General features: G+C 37.8%; 1 long non-coding RNA gene across 1 annotated transcript; it reads right to left on the minus strand.

Moving 5' to 3' along the window:
• Nucleotides 1–2,504: 2,504 nt before the first annotated feature.
• Nucleotides 2,505–3,742, minus strand: LOC133375977 (uncharacterized). The gene is made up of 3 exons (XR_009760365.1): nt 3,637–3,742; nt 3,012–3,195; nt 2,505–2,799 (listed from the first exon to the last, which is right to left on the minus strand). It is a non-coding gene; the product is annotated as an uncharacterized LOC133375977 (long non-coding RNA).
• Nucleotides 3,743–6,460: the final 2,718 nt, after the last annotated feature.

Genomic DNA, 6,460 nt, shown 5'->3' on the forward strand with positions numbered 1-6,460 from the left:
TTGTGTCAGTGCTTTACTTTATTTCAGGGTTCTTAATAATCATTATAGTGAGGATCGCCATTCTGGTTTGGTTCTTATTGTTGTTTTCTGGACCCCAATGCCCAGCAACATCGAAAACTTTGCTTGCTAGAAGGAACTAGGAGTTAGAGGCTCAACAAAGTCTACTTTGTCAGTTTGATCAATGTTCAGTAATTTGGTTCCTGCTCTTCAGCAATTGTCCTTGCTGAAGACTGTATACTTCCCTAGCTAGTTCCTTCCCTGCATTGGCGTGGCAGCTCATGTTTCATACATTGACCCCTTAGGACTCATAAACCTTTCCCAGAGTCTCCCAGAATATCCAGCTTTGTGTGACCACCTTCATTGCTCCTGGATGTATGACCTTGGCATTTGGCTGAATTATTGAAAACACACATCTCTCTGGAATGGCTCCAACTAAGCAAGTAAAATATATCATTGCCCTTTCCTTTCTGAAGGTTTGCAGTATATGCCCAGGAGGGTTATCTTTTTTTTTCTCTAGCAGTTCTGAGTTTTAACAGCTGCATGATAGTTAAGAGTGATGGCTTTTAGTTAAGGTGGGCTTAAAGGAAATGTCAAAAATGCATGGAGGACAGATCTAGCAAATAGCTATCCCATGTAGTAATAGAAAATTCATTCTTTGCCCATCTTTATGTTGCCAAATGACACCATCCATGCACAAGAGGGAGATATCAGCAGGCAAGGTTTGCAGAAGTACCAAAGGGGGGGACTTTAGGAAATGGGAAACCCCAAATGCAACCCAATGAGCATGCTCAATGGGCATGGAATGCTGACTGTTGCCAGGGGGAGGAATGGAGCATCCTGAAGAAGGCATGGCTGGCTGGCACATAGAAGAGGAGCACTCCACACTGCAATATTGTGTTGCCGGTCTCACCTGTTAACCCTAAGAGCAAAATGGAAACTCCATGTGCAGAGGCAATAAACCACTGATTAGATGTGGAAAGAACCAATAGCAGATGAACACCCTGAGTCACTTTTCATTTTAAACAATAAATAAATTGGCTGTTTCCTTCATGCCCTGTATGTGAGCATCCTGAAGGTAGTCAGAAACAGAATGCTTGGCTAGAATGATCCCTGGGCTGATCCAACAAGGCAATCCTTATGTTCTTATGCCAGTTGTGCACTTATTAATGGTATAGAAACTTTGCAAGAAAGATGGTAGCAATTATAAAGACCACCTATATCCAAAGACCTCATTCCTTTGATATGGTGCCAGTTGGAATTTGGTGTTGGTTTATGCACTTATTTCTCATTTGTATGTCCACAGTTGCACAGGCCTATCTTTTCTGGTATCCCTGGGGAAAGGGGAGGGGCCATAATTCTTAAGGATTTTAAAATATTTTATGATAGATAAATGGGGAAAGAGGATTTATTTCTTATTAAGCATGTACAACTACACATATGCCTTTGGGTGACCTGATTTCCTGCTGGTTTTTTAAAGTTTAGTAGTGGTTGGGCCAGGAGGAAAGGGTCGGTTCAGTAGCAATTGTCCACCTCAGATCCCCAAAATAAGGTGTTTCAATTGCTCTTCATTGCACATTTCATCTACAGTTTCTCTAGGTTTTTGTTGGAATAGGCAAACTTGCATGTTCCCTTGTAAAAGGGAGATGTTCCTTTTAAGGGATATTTGGGGAAATATCCCATGTACCTGTTTACCATGATGTAACTTCCTAATGGGTGGGATTAGTTACCTGGCTTCCTCCTCCTTTGTCCTGGGGATTCCTGCATAATCTCCATTACTGAGCTTTTACCTCTGGGAGAGGCCACATGGCAGATGCTCTCCTGAGAGCATCACTACCAAAGACTAAAATGGACTTCTACTTTTTCTTTCATCTAAGCTAGAGCCTATGTTTCCTGAACATATGAAAGGTCATGAGTAAATATTCTTTATCTTTTTATCTAAGAAGGTTGTGTCTGCTGCTATATCTGCCGAGGGAAAGCTGGGCTGGTTTATATTCTCACTCTGCGTTTATATCTCTGCTAAGAAATAGGACCGCAAAACTTAGTTCCTAATTCATTATATATTTTTAAAGTACCAAACAGTTTGTACATATACTTCATGTTTATTTCTCACATTTATATACTACTCTTCTTCCCCACAGCTCAGGGGATAGAATATATGGGGATATTCCATTTTATTCTCACAACAAGCCTTTGAGGTAGATTAGGCTAAGGACTGTCAGATTCCTTATGCTCCACCGCAATCACTGAAATCCTCTGATGGGGCACTTCTGGTGGTTCTCCACACCCCTGAGGTTTGGTTTGCCTTCACTAGGGATGAGCCTGTGGCAGGCTGTGCCCTGTGGAACACCCTACCAGTAGAAGTTTGGCAGGAACCATCCCTCCCTTCTTTTAGACATCTGAAAACTGTTTTCTTTAGACAGGCCTCCACAATATGAATTTATCTTTTTAGCCAGCTAGCATTTAATGAGCTTTTATTTGTTTTAATTATGTTTTTATGGATGCTTTTATTGATTTTATTACAGCTTTGTATGTCATACACTGCCTTGATATACTTTCATGAAAGTGCAGATTATAGATACTTTAATAAATAAATAAATGAGTGAGTGAGTGAGTGAATGAATGAGCATGACTGGCCCAACATCACTCAACAGGTTTCAAGACCGAGTGGGATATGAATCCAGCTCTCTTCAGTCCAAGTGCTATACATGAACCTCTACATCACACTGTTTCTGCTGTGGAAGGTGTCTGCCTTTCCAAAGGATATCTTCACTCCTCCTAATTATGCAATACATCTGTACACTGCAGAGGAGGGAAGTACAAACTTGAAATTAGGCAAGATTTTGGACTTTGGCACTGGTCTTGCTTCATTTTAGACATTTTAAAAATTGAACTGTGAAAGATTTTTTTCAATTAAACTTTGCTGATGGATTTTAAAGACAATAATGCAGTTTTAATGATGAGTTTTAAAGCAATAATAATACCTATAGGTTGAAATGCGGTCCTCATCTCACCTGGTCGAGTGCAGCAGCGATTGTTTGGAGCTCCGAACGTTCTCTGATTCCCTCAAATCATTTTCCTTGGTACACATCCTAGTTTATACTGAGCAGGAGATTAAGGCAATTTGAGCAAAGAGCAAGGGGAGAGGAGAAGGCGGCCTTGGAAACTTTCGAAGAACTACAGAGTACATCTGGAGCCCTGATAAGAGAGAGATAAGTAACCCCTTCACAATATGTAATTGCAGAAGTAAAAGTGCAAATACAGGTTGATAATTTATGTTAACAAGCAAGAGTTGGTTTGGCTCTGTTCATCTGTATGTTGAGAAGGAGGATTACACCTTTAAGTGGAGTGACTTGGCTATTATTTAGCTAATAATTACGTGGTTATTAATTACTTTCTGGAGTAAAGAAATGGTGCTAACTAGAAAGGCATGGAGAGCTCTTGGGATTTCACCTCCTCCTGAGAGTTTACCACTGAACGGACAGAGGGAAAGGAGAGAGCTGAAAAAGCCGAGTCCCTTGTCTCCTGTACACACCCCATCTAAGAGGCAGCTAAATCAAACAAGGATCACTCACTTCTTTACACCAGCACCAGTAGACAGAGTAGTTGATGAAGACCCCATATACACCCCAGACTTACCTCTTGATTGGTCCTTGGACCTTAAAGGCAATACTCAAGCACCAAATGAGGAGTATTCCTCATTAAATTTGGCAGCAGAGATAGCACTTATTGAGAACACAGTGACGGGGACTTCCGGGAAGTGGTGCTGGCTGGTGGTTGTCTCTGAGGGAGCTCTGCCTCAGAGGAAGCTTTTTTCAGGTTAAAAGCCAGCCAAGAGGAATCTTGGACTGGCTTAAATGTTCTCCAAGGTATAGGAGAACCGATCAGATCTTCCACAAGACTTCGTTGAGCTGTCGGCGGCTGGAATTGATCAGGAAATTCCTGAGATAAGAAGGCAAGCCGATCGGCTGAAGACGGAGTCAGGAATTCCACGCAAGCTGAACTGGAATAAAGCGAAGCGTTTTTTCTTCTCTCAAAAAAAACGTTCTTAACCAGCGAGCCCACTTCTGCCTAAACCTTATCATTCGGCTTAAATTACTGCAATAAAAGGGATTTGTTTATGAATCAGCAATTGAGAAACCTGGGTGAGTCATACTTTTTCTCTTTTAAATATAATTAAGGAAGAAAGAAAATATAAACAACTTATATACTTTTTTTACGACAAAAAGCTGGCTTGAATTTGGACTTTTAAAGTTTAAAAACGGATGAGAGGTAATTATTATATTTTGGACTATTTTTCTCTTTGGACTATTTCTTGTTGGATGAATCCGCTGCTCGTATATGCTACTAATTGTTTAGTCTTGGCAACCAGAATTGTTTTGCATTCTTGGAAGCAGATAAGGACTGTGTTGTGCTGGCTGGATTTCAATAATAGGCCTGGAATATTAACTCTTCTTTTTGGTGGAGGGAAAAAAAAGAAAAGAAATAGACTGCCCTTAGGTTCTGAAACAGTGATTAATATTAGAAATTAAAGGCCTCTTTTTGAAAATGACAACTAAAAAAACAACCAAGGCCCAGGGGCGAAGAGGTTCTATTGATACACAGGAAGAGGATATACCCCCAGAAATGTTTCAAAAAATAATGGAAGGGATTAATGCTATAAAACAGGAAATGAAACAGGAAATGAAAACTGAATTGACAGATATAAAAGACTATATTAAAACACAAGTGGATGAGATTAAAGGGACAATTGGGCAAATAAAGGAAGATGCAAAAAATACTAAAGAAAAGGTACAAACCTTGGAGAATAGAACAGATATACTAAATCTGGAACTAGAAAAAAATTTGGACTATTTAGCTGTGACTGAAATGAGAAATAAAGAGCATTGTTTGAGATTCCGTGCAATCCCTGAGGAAACAGGTGAAGACATTAGAGATAAAATTGTTAATGCTTTAGTAAAATTTCTGGACTTGAATGAAGATAGGATGGAATTTGAAATAGACAAAGTTTATAGAATTAACTCCAGATATGCAACAATGAAAAAAATTCCAAGAGATGTGCTTGTTCATTTCGTAAAGAAGACGACCAGAGATATGGTTTTACAGCAACACTTTAAATATACCTTTAAAATTGATGGTAAGGAAATACTGGTGATGAAGGAAATTCCTATTAGACTTTTACGTAAGAGAAAAGAATATGCTTTCCTTACAGAAAAACTTAAGCAATGCAAAATTCAATTTAGGTGGGACGTTCCAGAAGGAGTGATTTTTACATTCAGACAACAGAAATACAGACTGAATACTGTTCAAAAAGCAAGGGACTTCTTGAGAAAAGCTTCAAAAGATATGGAAGAAGATAAACTCAAAGATATGGATATAGTTCCTGGGAAACAAAGTCAACAAGGATATGCAGAGGAGGGGAAGGAAGATGATGGATCAAAAGGAGCATCAGGCAAATTTTAAAATACACGCTTAATGATGGATTACAAATACCTAACTTGGAATATAAATGGAGCCAACACGGCGCAGAAGAGAAAGAAAGTGTTTCATTATTTGAAAAAATTAAAATTGGATATAATTTGTTTACAAGAAACTCATATTCAGAAGAAAGATTCCAAATATTTGATTTGTAAAAATTTGGGTGAAGAATTTATTTCAGCTGGACCAAAAAAAAAAAATGGAGTTGTTCTCTATATTAACCCACAATTGCTTCCTAAATTGGTATTATTGGACGATAGTGGTAGATTTGTGGGGGTTGAAATTACTTTACAAGGTACAAACATTTTGATAGTGGGTATTTATGCCCCCAATGAAGATAAAACAAGGTTTTATACAGGACTTATGGAAAAATTGTCAGAGTTTTCATATGAGCATTGGTGTGTCATGGGTGACTGGAATGGGGTAATCTCACCAAAAATTGATAGGCTTTCTGAAAAAAATATCAAAGAGACACAAGGTAAATTACCGAAGATTTGTTTTGAACTCATGGAACATTTAGAATTGGTGGATACCTGGAGATATATAAATGATAATGCAAAGGAATTTACTTATTTTTCAGAAAGACATAAAACATTTTCGAGGATTGATATGATTTGGATGTCAAAAATTTTAGCGAAGGATATTTTTAAAATGGATATATTACCAAAAACTTTTTCGGACCACAATCCTGTGATATTAACTTTAAAAAAAAAATATCTTGGATTTAGATGGAGACTAAATGAATCTTTATTACAGAATGATAAAGTAGTACAAGAATGTAAGAAGAAATTAAAGGAGTTCTTTGAATATAATTTATATAAAGGAACAAGTGAAAATATTGTTTGGGATACTAGTAAGGCATTTATGAGGGGATACTTTATTAAATGTAATTCTGAATTAAAAAAAAAGAAACAACAGAAAATGCAATTAATTTTGGAAGAAATAAAACAAAAAGAGGAAGAATTGAAAAAGAATCCAGCTAAAG

The sequence above is a fragment of the Rhineura floridana genome, chromosome 1 (assembly GCF_030035675.1).
Source record: "Rhineura floridana isolate rRhiFlo1 chromosome 1, rRhiFlo1.hap2, whole genome shotgun sequence".
Taxonomy (NCBI): domain Eukaryota; kingdom Metazoa; phylum Chordata; class Lepidosauria; order Squamata; family Rhineuridae; genus Rhineura; species Rhineura floridana.